At 34.6% G+C, this 14,599-nt stretch overlaps 1 long non-coding RNA gene across 1 annotated transcript; it reads left to right on the top strand.

Annotated features, from left to right (window-relative positions):
• On the top strand, window positions 1–1,861 carry LOC117292873. The gene is made up of 3 exons (XR_004519329.1): window positions 1–121; window positions 885–982; window positions 1,738–1,861. It is a non-coding gene; the product is annotated as an uncharacterized LOC117292873 (long non-coding RNA).
• The last annotated feature ends 12,738 nt before the right edge of the window (window positions 1,862–14,599 follow it).

A 14,599-nucleotide genomic window follows, 5' to 3' on the forward strand; every position in this document is an offset into this window, starting at 1 on the left:
CTAGTTAATGTGAACTGACAACTTCTTCAAGCAGGACTAAGTTGGATGTCCCTGGCGAGTGAGCAGATGTCAGTGAGTTCAAGTGTTTGCAGACAAAGTTCAGTCAAAGTTCCAGTATCGGGTATAAGTATTTGGTATCTCCCACAAGAGATCCAATAAATGTTTCGGTCAATGGTCGGTGATCTACTACTCACAAACTCAACCGAAACAGTTATTGGTTACGACCGCTAAAATGTACCCCTGTAATTTGTTTTCTTCTGTGTCCCTGTTCTGTCTAAAGCAGATGTATTTGTCGCAGCCCTGGGGTACTGATGATAGTTTGGTAAAAAAGTTCATCAATGTGACAAGGCTAATTTCAGATTGATCCGGGCCCGATTTCATACAGCTGCTTAAGCACAAAAAAGTAGCTAAGCACAACAAAATTGTGCTTACCAGAATAATGTTACAAGCCAAACGACCACTCCATGTGTACATATTTTGACCAGTCGTCTGCCTATTTATGCTAAGCATAAAATTGTTAAGCACTATTTTCTGCACCGTTTTCTGACTCTGATTTGATCCCACGTACACAAGTATAAAAATGGCTATTATATTAGACCCAGTTATGATGGTGCAATTCCAGAAAAGATGACTATTCTTCACAAACCGATCTAAATATACTACTGGGTACTTTTTCAACCTTACTTAGCTATATGCAGCACACCAAGCTAAACCAATCACACGAACCATCTCTGCTCTGGCACACATTTACTCCTGATGAAGGGTCATGCCTGGGATTTGAATCCAACCCGTCTCATTAATTTATCATCTACGAGTCATGCACTTAAACGCTCGACCATCACAATAACTGCTAACCTTTCTGTGGATACATTTTTTTCTTCTAGATTATGTTTCTTCTGAAGTTGATGAAGTAGTCTTGACTGAAGTCTCCATCCGAGATGATCTACCAGCAAAGAATGAGACCATACTTGTATCGAGGCATGTAAGTTATGCGTATTAATAATCTACTTACTCAAAGAACAATTTCCCTACCGTTTAGAGGATCTTATCGTGGAACAAACTCTGATAATTGTTGTTTTGGAAATCCAAATTAAACAAGCATCGACACTTATGTAATAGCTTTTGATTCGCTCGAACTAATTGGATTTAGACATTAGTTTAAGAGATTCAAAAGCTATTACATTGTGTCAAAGCTTTTTTATTTTGTCTTTGAATTATTAGAGTTTGTTCCACGATCCTTGATTGTTCACTGATGCATCAACTGCAAGCACGTGCCCCTGTGCCCCAAATTCCCCTGTAGTGATAAACTGATTGTCAGATTCCCTGTATCCACAACGACACATAGTGTTAATTCTCAATTTATCAAAAAAGGGATCAGACTATTTCCCCTTCCAGCTTCAGTTTGGTTACGATGGTTAATGAAAGAAAAAATCCTGCACCACGATGACAGTTTACTAAGATTATTCCTTGTAACTTATGGGATGGTATACATTTGGTTATACAAAAAAGAAACCAACAGAAACGTGTTTTTTTCGGTTTGTGTATCACAATTGCAAATTAGTATTCCTGCGTGGACATAACCGCTCCAGATTTTCGGCAATATCTGAAAACGCTACTATCTTTTGAAATTAAATTTTCAGGTTTTTGTTGCTGTTATATATCTACAAATCTACGGCATTGAAACAAACAGTCGGTTCAAACTTTAAGTGATAACGGGTTTTTTTCTTTCTCCTGCAGTCTCTTTGATGTCGAGGCTAACACTGATGAGAGGAAGGATTTGATGGGCTGACCTGTTTTGTACTCCAGACACTCGGCAACCACCCGATGACGAAGGACTTGCTCAAGTTTAGCCATGTACTCAACAACGATGAACTTGTACACAAGTCCACTCCAGGGGGGATCGTCTAGATAGTTTTATGTTTACTCAATAGTCTTTAAAGACACTGGACACATTTGGTAACTCTCAAAGATCAGTATTTTTGCTTGTTCTTCCCAACATTATGCTTAAAAAAGTCTGCGATAATTTTGACTCAATTGGTCATCAAAGTTGCAGGCCAATAATGAAATAATCCATGTTGCACAAACGTGTGTACTTTAAGATGCATAAAAAATATTAAGACTTCAGGTCTGAGGTCTTTTAATATGCTCAAAAACTACGTTACTTTAGAGGGTGCCGTTACTCACAATGTTTAAGTCCTCCATTGCATGCTCGTTACCAAGTATTCTCACAATTATTTTGAGTAATTACCAAGTGTCCAGTGCCTTTAAAGCTTACCTTTTTGTTAACTTTTGTTATAACAACATTTAGTAATTACCTAAAGTACCCATCAAACCCTGGGTTTAATTTCATAGAGTTGCTTAGCACAAATATTTGCTTAGCATGAAATTTCTTCCTTGATCCCGACAGGATAACCAACCAAATTTCTACGCGATTTTCAGGATAAACAAACAGCTGCTGGATACCAGTAACAAGCAACATGCAACAAATGAAAATTTGGTTGTCAATCCTGTTTTTATCAACTTAAGTAACATCTTCACTCGCCAAACCTTAGCACACCCCACACACCGCCCACAAAATTAATGTCAGTTTTTGTTTAGAAAACGGGCATTTTGTCTATCTAGCGTTTAAACATGTTTTGTATTACACACATTAATGTGTTGATTAATTGCCCCATGGCAGATATCTTAGTTCAAAATGCGCGCGTTGTCCTTTGAAATAAGTATAATAAATGTTTTGAAAAAGTGTTATGTATAAAAAATTATTATTTAAAGTCGATGTATACGTTTGGTAGTCACTCTTAAAACGAATGGCAATAAAAATTCATTGGTTAGTACCCTTTATCAGCGTTTTGTTGTATAACACTTTTTGAGAAACATTTCACTTCGAAGTAATGTGGTTATGTTAAAAGATGTTTTTCCCATCAAATTTGAATCTGAGAACCGTTACCGCGTAACGCTTCTTATGTTTTTTTTTTTTTAACTGGGAGTATTCTTCCTGTGTGGACGTAATTCTCTCCTTATTTTCTGCGATATCTCAAAAACACAACCACGCTTTGAAATGAAATGTTTATATCTTAGTTTTATTGTAGATATTTACATTTAAATATACCTTTATCATGGTGCAGCCATCTTGAATTGTTCTCATCGATATCAATGTAACCAAACCGAGGCTCGAAGAACAAAATAGTCTGGTTCCTCTTTGCAAAATGATTATTGGTATTCATTGTTGTTATCGGATAAAATGAACATGACCAAGGCGGATACAGCATGATAAAGGTCCATAAGATTAAAATAATCAAATGGTTCAAAGCTTTAGTTCCAAAATAACCCATTTAAAAGTGCACAAATTCAGGCAAAATTCGATAAGTACATTAGGCTATATTTTGTCCACATTTAAGAGCAACAATTGAAAAGTGCACAATTTTAGGCAAAATTCGATAAATACACATAGCTATAGTCTTGTGCACAATTTCAGGCAAAAAGTACACAAGGCTATAGTCTTGTTAACATTTAATAGCAAAAATTGAAAAGTGCACAAATTCAGGCAAAATTCGATAAATACACATTATGTAAAATTTCAGGCAAAAAGTACACGAGGCTATATAGTCTTGTGAACATTTTAGAGCGAAAATTGAAAGTGCACAATTTCAGGCAAAATTCGATACATACGCAAGGCTATATAGTCTTGTGCACATTTTAGAGCAAAAATTGAAAAGTGCACAATTTCAGGCAAAATTCGATAAATACACAAGGCTATAGTCTTGTGCACAATTTAGAGCAAAAATTGAAAAGTGCACAAATTCAGGCAAAAGGTACACAAGGCTATATTGCACATTTTAGAGCAAAAATTGAAAAGTGCACAGTCTTGTGAACATTTTAGAGCAAAAATTGAAAAGTGCACAATTTCAGGCAAAGTTCGATAAATACACAAGACTGTAGTCTTGTGCACAATTTCAGGCAAAACGTACACAAGGCTATAGTCTTGTGAACATTTTAGAGCAAAAATTGAAAAATTCACAATTTCAGGCAAAATTCGATAAGTAGACAAGGCTATAGTCTTGTGAACATTTAAGAGCAAAAATTGAAAAGTGCACAAATTCAGGCAAAATTCGATACATACGCAAGGCTATAGTCTTGTGCACAATTTCAGTCAAAAAGTACACAAGGCTATAGTCTTGTGACCATTTTAGAGCAAAAATTGAAAAGTGCACAATTTCAGGCAAAATTCGATAAATACACAAGGCTATAGCACATTTTAGAGCAAAAATTGAAAAGTGCACAATTTCAGGCAAAATTCGATAAATACACAAGGCTATAGTCTTGTGCATAAGTTCAGGCAAAATTCGATAAAAACACAAGGCTATAGTCTTGTGCACATTTAAGAGTTAAAAATTGAAAAGTGCACAAATTCAGGCAAAATTCGATACATACACAAGGCTATAGTCTTGTGCACAATTTCAGTCAAAAATTACACAAGGCTATAGTCTTGTGACCATTTTAGAGCAAAAATTGAAAAGTGCACAATTTCAGGCAAAATTCGATAAATACACAAGGCTATAGCACATTTTAGAGCAAACATTGAAAAGTGCACAATTTCAGGCAAAATTCGATACATACGCATGGCTATAGTCTTGTGCACATTTTAGAGCAAAAATTGAAAAAGTACACAAGGCTATATATAGTCTTGTGAACATTTAAGAGCAAAAATTGAAAAGTGCACAAATTCAGGCAAAAGGTACACAAGGCTATAGTCTTGTGCACATTTTAGAGCAAAAATTGAAAAGTGCACAATTTCAGGCAAAACTCGATAAATAGACATGGCTATAGTCTTGTGCACAAATTCAGGCAAAAGGTTCACAAGGCTATAGTCTTGTGAACATTTAAGAGCAAAAATTGAAAAAGTACACAGTCTTGTGAACATTTTAGAGCGAAAATTGAAAAGTGCACAATTTCAGGCAAAGTTCGATAAATACACAAGGCTATAGTCTTGTGCACAATTTAGAGCAAAAATTGAAAAGTGCACAATTTCAGGCAAAATTCGATAAATACACAAGGCTATAGCACATTTTAGAGCAAAAATTGAAAAGTGCACAATTTTAGGCAAAATTCGATAAATACACAAGGCTATAGTCTTGTGCACAAGATCAGGCAAAATTCGATTAAAACACAAGGCTATAGTCTTGTGAACATTTTAGAGCAAAAATTGAAAAGTGCACAACTTCAGGCAAAATTCGATAAATACACAAGACTGTAGTCTTGTGCACAATTTCAGGCAAAAAGTACACAAGGCTATAGTCTTGTGAACATTTAAGAGCAAAAATTGAAAAAGTACACAGTCTTGTGAACATTTTAGAGCGAAAATTGAAAAGTGCACAATTTCAGGCAAAGTTCGATAAATACACAAGGCTATAGTCTTGTGCACAATTTAGAGCAAAAATTGAAAAGTGCACAAATTCAGGCAAAATTCGATAAATACACAAGGCTATAGTCTTGTGCACAATTTAGAGCAAAAATTGAAAAGTGCACAAATTCAGGCAAAAGGTACACAAGGCTATAGTCTTGTGCACAATTTAGAGCAAAAATTGAAAAGTGCACAAATTCAGGCAAAAGGTACACAAGGCTATAGTCTTGTGCACATTTTAGAGCGAAAATTGAAAAGTGCACAATTTCAGGCAAAATTCGATAAATACACAAGGCTATAGCACATTTTAGAGCAAACATTGAAAAGTGCACAATTTCAGGCAAAATTCGATACATACGCAAGGCTATAGTCTTGTGCACATTTTAGAGCAAAAATTGAAAAAGTACACAAGGCTATATATAGTCTTGTGAACATTTAAGAGCAAAATTGAAAAGTGCACAATTTCAGGCAAAGTTCGATAAATACACAAGACTGTAGTCTTGGTCACAATTTCAGGCAAAAAGTACACAAGGCTATAGTCTTGTGAACATTTAAGAGCAAAAATTGAAAAGTGCTCAAATTCAGGCAAAAGGTACACAAGGCTATAGTCTTGTGGAACATTTAAGAGCAAAAATTGAAAAGTGCACAATTTCAGGCAAAGTTCGATAAATACACAAGACTGTAGTCTTGTGCACAATTTCAGGCAAAAAGTACACAAGGCTATAGTCTTGTGCACATTTTAGAGCAAAAATTGAAAAGTGCACAAATTCAGGCAAAAGGTACACAAGGCCATAGTCTTGTGCACATTTTAGAGCAAACATTTAAAAGTGCACAAATTCAGGCAAAATTCGATTAAAACACAAGGCTATAGTCTTGTGAACATTTTAGAGCAAAAATTGAAAAGTGCACAACTTTAGGCAAAATTCGATAAATACACAAGGCTATAGTCTTGTGCACAATTTCAGGCAAAAAGTACACAAGGCTATAGTCTTGTGCACATTTAGAGCGAAAATTGAAAGTGCACAATTTCAGGCAAAATTCGATACATACGCAAGGCTATATAGTCTTGTGAACATTTTAGAGCAAAAGTTTAAAAGTGCACAAATTCAGGCAAAAGGTACACAAGGCTATAGTCTTGTGCACATTTTAGAGCAAAAATTGAAAAGTGCACAGTCTTGTGAACATTTTAGAGCGAAAATTGAAAAGTGCACAATTTCAGGCAAAATTCGATAAATACACAAGGCTATAGCACATTTTAGAGCAAACATTGAAAAGTGCACAATTTCAGGCAAAATTCGATACATACGCAAGGCTATAGTCTTGTGCACATTTTAGAGCAAAAATTGAAAAAGTACACAAGGCTATATATAGTCTTGTGAACATTTAAGAGCAAAATTGAAAAGTGCACAATTTCAGGCAAAGTTCGATAAATACACAAGACTGTAGTCTTGGTCACAATTTCAGGCAAAAAGTACACAAGGCTATAGTCTTGTGAACATTTAAGAGCAAAAATTGAAAAGTGCTCAAATTCAGGCAAAAGGTACACAAGGCTATAGTCTTGTGGAACATTTAAGAGCAAAAATTGAAAAGTGCACAATTTCAGGCAAAGTTCGATAAATACACAAGACTGTAGTCTTGTGCACAATTTCAGGCAAAAAGTACACAAGGCTATAGTCTTGTGCACATTTTAGAGCAAAAATTGAAAAGTGCACAAATTCAGGCAAAATTCGATAAATACACAAGGCTATAGTCTTGTGCACAATTTCAGGCAAAAAGTACACAAGGCTATAGTCTTGTGCACATTTAGAGCGAAAATTGAAAGTGCACAATTTCAGGCAAAATTCGATACATACGCAAGGCTATATAGTCTTGTGAACATTTTAGAGCAAAAGTTTAAAAGTGCACAATTTCAGGCAAAATTCGATAAATACACAAGGCTATAGTCTTGTGAACATTTTAGAGCAAAAATTTAAAAGTGCACAAATTCAGGCAAAATTCGATAAATACACAAGGCTATAGTCTTGTGCACAATTTCAGGCAAAAGTACACGAGGCTATAGTCTTGTGCACATTTAGAGCGAAAATTGAAAGTGCACAATTTCAGGCAAAATTCGATAAGTACATTAGGCTATATTTTGTCCACAATTTCAGGCAAAAGGTACACAAGGCTATATATGGTCTTGTGAACATTTAAGAGCAACAATTGAAAAGTGCACAATTTCAGGCAAAACTCGATAAATACACAAAGCTATAGTCTTGTGCACAATTTCAGGCAAAAAGTACACAAGGCTATAGTCTTGTGAACATTTAAGAGCAACAATTGAAAAGTGCACAATTTCAGGCAAAATTCGATAAATACACAAGGCTATAGTCTTGTGCAAAATTTCAGGCAAAAAGTACACAAGGCTATAGTCTTGTGAACATTTAAGAGCAACAATTGAAAAGTGCACAACTTCAGGCAAAATTCGATAAATACACAAGACTGTAGTCTTGTGCACAATTTCAGGCAAAAAGTACACAAGGCTATAGTCTTGTGAACATTTAAGAGCAAAAATTGAAAAAGTACACAGTCTTGTGAACATTTTAGAGCGAAAATTGAAAAGTGCACAATTTCAGGCAAAGTTCGATAAATACACAAGGCTATAGTCTTGTGCACAATTTAGAGCAAAAATTGAACAGTGCACAAATTCAGGCAAAATTCGATAAATACACAAGGCTATAGTCTTGTGCACATTTTAGAGCAAAAATTGAAAAGTGCACAGTCTTGTGAACATTTTAGAGCGAAAATTGAAAAGTGCACAATTTCAGGCAAAATTCGATAAATACACAAGGCTATAGCACATTTTAGAGCAAACATTGAAAAGTGCACAATTTCAGGCAAAATTCGATACATACGCAAGGCTATAGTCTTGTGCACATTTTAGAGCAAAAATTGAAAAAGTACACAAGGCTATATATAGTCTTGTGAACATTTAAGAGCAAAAATTGAAAAGTGCACAAATTCAGGCAAAAGGTACACAAGGCTATAGTCTTGTGCACATTTTAGAGCAAAATTGAAAAGTGCACAATTTCAGGCAAAGTTCGATAAATACACAAGACTGTAGTCTTGTGCACAATTTCAGGCAAAAAGTACACAAGGCTATAGTCTTGTGAACATTTAAGAGCAAAAATTGAAAAGTGCACAAATTCAGGCAAAAGGTACACAAGGCTATAGTCTTGTGGAACATTTAAGAGCAAAAATTGAAAAGTGCACAATTTCAGGCAAAGTTCGATAAATACACAAGACTGTAGTCTTGTGCACAATTTCAGGCAAAAAGTACACAAGGCTATAGTCTTGTGCACATTTTAGAGCAAAAATTGAAAAGTGCACAAATTCAGGCAAAAGGTACACAAGGCCATAGTCTTGTGCACATTTTAGAGCAAAAATTTAAAAGTGCACAAATTCAGGCAAAATTCGATTAAAACACAAGGCTATAGTCTTGTGAACATTTTAGAGCAAAAATTGAAAAGTGCACAACTTTAGGCAAAATTCGATAAATACACAAGGCTATAGTCTTGTGCACAATTTCAGGCAAAAAGTACACAAGGCTATAGTCTTGTGCACATTTAGAGCGAAAATTGAAAGTGCACAATTTCAGGCAAAATTCGATACATACGCAAGGCTATATATATAGTCTTGTGAACATTTTAGAGCAAAAGTTTAAAAGTGCACAATTTCAGGCAAAATTCGATAAATACACAAGGCTATAGTCTTGTGAACATTTTAGAGCAAAAATTTAAAAGTGCACAAATTCAGGCAAAATTCGATAAATACACAAGGCTATAGTCTTGTGCACAATTTCAGGCAGAAGTACACGAGGCTATAGTCTTGTGCACATTTAGAGCGAAAATTGAAAGTGCACAATTTCAGGCAAAATTCGATAAGTACATTAGGCTATATTTTGTCCACAATTTCAGGCAAAAGGTACACAAGGCTATATATGGTCCTGTGAACATTTAAGAGCAACAATTGAAAAGTGCACAATTTCAAGCAAAATTCGATAAATACACAAGGCTATAGTCTTGTGCAAAATTTCAGGCAAAAAGTACACAAGGCTATAGTCTTGTGAACATTTAAGAGCAAAAATTGAAAAAGTACACAGTCTTGTGAACATTTTAGAGCAAAAATTTAAAAGTGCACAAATTCAGGCAAAATTCGATTAAAACACAAGGCTATAGTCTTGTGAACATTTTAGAGCAAAAATTGAAAAGTGCACAACTTTAGGCAAAATTCGATAAATACACAAGGCTATAGTCTTGTGCACAATTTCAGGCAAAAAGTACACAAGGCTATAGTCTTGTGCACATTTAGAGCGAAAATTGAAAGTGCACAATTTCAGGCAAAATTCGATACATACGCAAGGCTATATATATAGTCTTGTGAACATTTTAGAGCAAAAGTTTAAAAGTGCACAATTTCAGGCAAAATTCGATAAATACACAAGGCTATAGTCTTGTGAACATTTTAGAGCAAAAATTTAAAAGTGCACAAATTCAGGCAAAATTCGATTAAAACACAAGGCTATAGTCTTGTGAACATTTTAGAGCAAAAATTGAAAAGTGCACAACTTTAGGCAAAATTCGATAAATACACAAGGCTATAGTCTTGTGCACAATTTCAGGCAAAAAGTACACAAGGCTATAGTCTTGTGCACATTTAGAGCGAAAATTGAAAGTGCACAATTTCAGGCAAAATTCGATACATACGCAAGGCTATATATATAGTCTTGTGAACATTTTAGAGCAAAAGTTTAAAAGTGCACAATTTCAGGCAAAATTCGATAAATACACAAGGCTATAGTCTTGTGAACATTTTAGAGCAAAAATTTAAAAGTGCACAAATTCAGGCAAAATTCGATAAATACACAAGGCTATAGTCTTGTGCACAATTTCAGGCAAAAGTACACGAGGCTATAGTCTTGTGCACATTTAGAGCGAAAATTGAAAGTGCACAATTTCAGGCAAAATTCGATAAGTACATTAGGCTATATTTTGTCCACAATTTCAGGCAAAAGGTACACAAGGCTATATATGGTCCTGTGAACATTTAAGAGCAACAATTGAAAAGTGCACAATTTCAAGCAAAATTCGATAAATACACAAGGCTATAGTCTTGTGCAAAATTTCAGGCAAAAAGTACACAAGGCTATAGTCTTGTGAACATTTAAGAGCAAAAATTGAAAAAGTACACAGTCTTGTGAACATTTTAGAGCAAAAATTTAAAAGTGCACAAATTCAGGCAAAAGGTACACAAGGCTTATAGTCCTGTGAACATTTTAGAGTGAAAATTGAAAAGTGCACAATTTCAGGCAATATTCGATAGATACACATGGCTATAGTCTTGTGCACAATTTCAGGCAAAAAATACACAAGGTTATAGTCTTGTGCACATTTAGAGCGAAAATTGAAAGTGCACAATTTCAGGCAAAATTCGATAAGTACATTAGGCTATAGTCTTGTGCACATTTAGAGCGAAAATTGAAAAGTGCACAACTTCAGGCAAAATTCGATAAATACACAAGGCCTAAATTTTTGCTCTAAAATGTTCACAAGACTATATATAGCCTTGTGTACTTTTTCAATTTTTGCTCTAAAATGTACACAAGACTATAGCCTTGTGTATTTATCGAATTTTGCCTGAATTTGTGCACTTTTAAATTTTTGCTCTAAAATGTTCACAAGACTATAGCCTTGTGTATTTATCGAACTTTGCCTGAAATTGTGCACTTTTCAATTTTCGCTCTAAAATGTTCACAAGACTGTGTACTTTTTCAATTTTTGCTCTTAAATGTTCACAAGACTATAGCCTTGTGTACCTTTTGCCTGAATTTGTGCACTTTTTAAATTTTTGCTCTAAAATGGTCACAAGACTATAGCCTTGTGTACTTTTTGCCTGAAATTGTGCACAAGACTACAGTCTTGTGTATTTATCGAGTTTTGCCTGAAATTCTGCACTTTTCAATTTTTGCTCTAAAATGTGCACAAGACTATAGCCTTGTGTACTTTTTGCCTGAATTTGTGCACTTTTTAAATTTTTGCTTTAAAATGTTCACAAGACTATAGCCTTGTGTACTTTTTGCCTGAAATTGTGCACAAGACTACAGTCTTGTGTATTTATCGAATTTTGCCTGAAGTTGTGCACTTTTCAATTTTTGCTCTAAAATGTTCACAAGACTATAGCCTTGTGTTTTAATCGAATTTTGCCTGATCTTGTGCACAAGACTATAGCCTTGTGTATTATCGAATTTTGCCTGAAATTGTGCACTTTTCAATTTTTGCTTTAAAATGTGCTATAGCCTTGTGTATTTATCGAATTTTGCCTGAAATTGTGCACTTTTCAATTTTTGCTCTAAAATGGTCACAAGACTATAGCCTTGTGTATCTTTTGCCTGAACTTGTGCACAAGACTATAGCCTTGTGTATTTATCGAATTTTGCCTGAATTTGTGCATTTTTCATATTTTGCTCTTAAATGTTCACAAGACTATAGGCTTGTGTACGTTTTGCCTGAAATTGTGCACAAGACTATAGCCATGTGTATTTATCGAATTTTGCCTGAAATTGTGCACTTTTCAATTTTTGCTCTAAAATGTGCACAAGACTATAGCCTTGCGTATGTATCGAATTTTGCCTGAAAATGTGCACTTTCAATTTTCGCTCTAAAAATTACACAAGGCTATAGTCTTGTGAACATTTAAGAGCAAAAATTGAAAAAGTACACAGTCTTGTGAACATTTTAGAGCAAAAATTTAAAAGTGCACAAATTCAGGCAAAAGGTACACAAGGCTTATAGTCCTGTGAACATTTTAGAGTGAAAATTGAAAAGTGCACAATTTCAGGCAATATTCGATAGATACACATGGCTATAGTCTTGTGCACAATTTCAGGCAAAAAATACACAAGGTTATAGTCTTGTGCACATTTAGAGCGAAAATTGAAAGTGCACAATTTCAGGCAAAATTCGATAAGTACATTAGGCTATAGTCTTGTGCACATTTAGAGCGAAAATTGAAAAGTGCACAACTTCAGGCAAAATTCGATAAATACACAAGGCCTAAATTTTTGCTCTAAAATGTTCACAAGACTATATATAGCCTTGTGTACTTTTTCAATTTTTGCTCTAAAATGTACACAAGACTATAGCCTTGTGTATTTATCGAATTTTGCCTGAATTTGTGCACTTTTAAATTTTTGCTCTAAAATGTTCACAAGACTATAGCCTTGTGTATTTATCGAACTTTGCCTGAAATTGTGCACTTTTCAATTTTCGCTCTAAAATGTTCACAAGACTGTGTACTTTTTCAATTTTTGCTCTTAAATGTTCACAAGACTATAGCCTTGTGTACCTTTTGCCTGAATTTGTGCACTTTTTAAATTTTTGCTCTAAAATGTTCACAAGACTATAGCCTTGTGTACTTTTTGCCTGAAATTGTGCACAAGACTACAGTCTTGTGTATTTATCGAGTTTTGCCTGAAATTCTGCACTTTTCAATTTTTGCTCTAAAATGTGCACAAGACTATAGCCTTGTGTACTTTTTGCCTGAATTTGTGCACTTTTTAAATTTTTGCTTTAAAATGTTCACAAGACTATAGCCTTGTGTACTTTTTGCCTGAAATTGTGCACAAGACTACAGTCTTGTGTATTTATCGAATTTTGCCTGAAGTTGTGCACTTTTCAATTTTTGCTCTAAAATGTTCACAAGACTATAGCCTTGTGTTTTAATCGAATTTTGCCTGATCTTGTGCACAAGACTATAGCCTTGTGTATTATCGAATTTTGCCTGAAATTGTGCACTTTTCAATTTTTGCTTTAAAATGTGCTATAGCCTTGTGTATTTATCGAATTTTGCCTGAAATTGTGCACTTTTCAATTTTTGCTCTAAAATGGTCACAAGACTATAGCCTTGTGTATCTTTTGCCTGAACTTGTGCACAAGACTATAGCCTTGTGTATTTATCGAATTTTGCCTGAATTTGTGCATTTTTCATATTTTGCTCTTAAATGTTCACAAGACTATAGGCTTGTGTACGTTTTGCCTGAAATTGTGCACAAGACTATAGCCATGTGTATTTATCGAATTTTGCCTGAAAATGTGCACTTTCAATTTTCGCTCTAAAATGTTCACAAGACTATAGCCTTGTGTACTTTTTGCCTGAATTTGTGCACTTTTCAATTTTTGCTCTAAATTGTGCACAAGACTATAGCCTTGTGTATTTATCGAACTTTGCCTGAAATTGTGCACTTTTCAATTTTCGCTCTAAAATGTTCACAAGACTGTGTACTTTTCAATTTTTGCTCTTAAATGTTCACAAGACTATAGCCTTGTGAACCTTTTGCCTGAATTTGTGCACAAGACTATAGCCTTGTGTATTTATCGAATTTTGCCTGAATTTGTGCACTTTTCAATTTTTGCTCTAAAATGTTCACAAGACTATAGCCTTGTGTACTTTTTGCCTGAAATTGTGCACAAGACTACAGTCTTGTGTATTTATCGAGTTTTGCCTGAAATTGTGCACTTTTCAATTTTGCTCTAAAATGTTCACAAGACTATAGCCTTGTGTACCTTTTGCCTGAATTTGTGCACTTTTCAATTTTTGCTCTTAAATGTTCACAAGACTATATATAGCCTTGTGTACTTTTTCAATGTTTGCTCTAAAATGTTCACAAGACTATAGCCTTGTGTACTTTTTGACTGAAATTGTGCACAAGACTATAGCCTTGTGTATTTATCGAATTTTGCCTGAATTTGTGCACTTTTCAATTTTTGCTCTTAAATGTTCACAAGACTATAGCCTTGTCTACTTATCGAATTTTGCCTGAAATTGTGCACTTTTCAATTTTTGCTCTAAAATGTTCACAAGACTATAACCTTGTGTATTTTTGGCCTGAAATTGTGCACAAGACTATAGCCATGTGTATCTATCGAATATTGCCTGAAATTGTGCACTTTTCAATTGTTGCTCTAAAATGTTCACAAGACTATAGCCTTGTGTACCTTTTGCCTGAAATTGTGGACAAAATATAGCCTAATGTACTTATCGAATTTTGCCTGAATTTGTGCACTTTTCAATTGTTGCTCTTAAATGTGCACAAGACTATAGCCTTGTTTTTTTATCGAATTTTGCCTGAACTTATGCACAAACTATAGCCTTGTGTACTTT

Source organism: Asterias rubens, chromosome 7 (genome assembly GCF_902459465.1).
Source record: "Asterias rubens chromosome 7, eAstRub1.3, whole genome shotgun sequence".
In the NCBI taxonomy this organism is placed as follows: Eukaryota; Metazoa; Echinodermata; class Asteroidea; order Forcipulatida; family Asteriidae; genus Asterias; species Asterias rubens.